Raw genomic sequence first — 878 nt, forward strand, 5'->3', positions numbered from 1 at the left:
GCTTTGAAATATACTTTGAGGTTGACACCATCTCTTCAATATTTTTAGAATAATGCCACTATAATACATATTTTCTATATACTTTATGTTTTATTTTCTGCATATTAAATGTATGTTCCTAATGACTGCATATAAACCTTAGCAGAATATGTAAGATACTCTGTTGATTGGCATGTTTAGATTAGTTATTTTTAGTGTGGTATTGGTATAGTTAGATTCAGATTGAATATTTTGCCATTTGCTTACTGTTTACCCTATCTGTCTTTAAAAATATTTGCTTTTGTGTTTTTGAAACAGGGTCTCCCTGTAGCCCCAACTGACCTGGAACTCACTATGTAGACCAGACTGGCCCCAATCTCACAGAGATCCACCTGCCTCTGCCTCCTGAGTGTTGGCATTAAAGGCATTAAAACCACCGTCTGACTTAAAAAATATTTATTTTTAATTATGTGAATGTGTGTGTTTCTGTGTGTGGGTATGTGCATGTTAGTGCTAGAGCCTATGGAGGCCAGAGGCATCAGATCACCTGAAGCTGGAATTACAGGCTGTTGTGAGCTGCTCTACATGGGCGCCTAGAACTGAACTCAGTCTTCTGTAAGAAAAACAAGCACTGAGCCATCTCTCCAGCTCCAAACCCATCAGCTTTTTTGTCTATTTCTTTATCTTCTTTTAACTAACAAATATTTTTATGATTATATTTATCTATTCTATGAGGTTACTAGGCATAATTTTATGTCTTAGTCAGCAGTATCGTTACCTTTAACCTACTGCAGCCACCCTTCAAGTAGAATCAAACCGCTTCTTGAGTGCTATAAAACGTCTGGCTCTCTCCCTTCCTGACTGTTGTGTTGGGGCTTCCATATTTTTCCTTGATGGTG

The sequence above is a fragment of the Nannospalax galili genome, unplaced genomic scaffold (assembly GCF_000622305.1).
Source record: "Nannospalax galili isolate Female #2095 unplaced genomic scaffold, S.galili_v1.0 scaffold344, whole genome shotgun sequence".
NCBI classification, from domain to species: Eukaryota; Metazoa; Chordata; class Mammalia; order Rodentia; family Spalacidae; genus Nannospalax; species Nannospalax galili.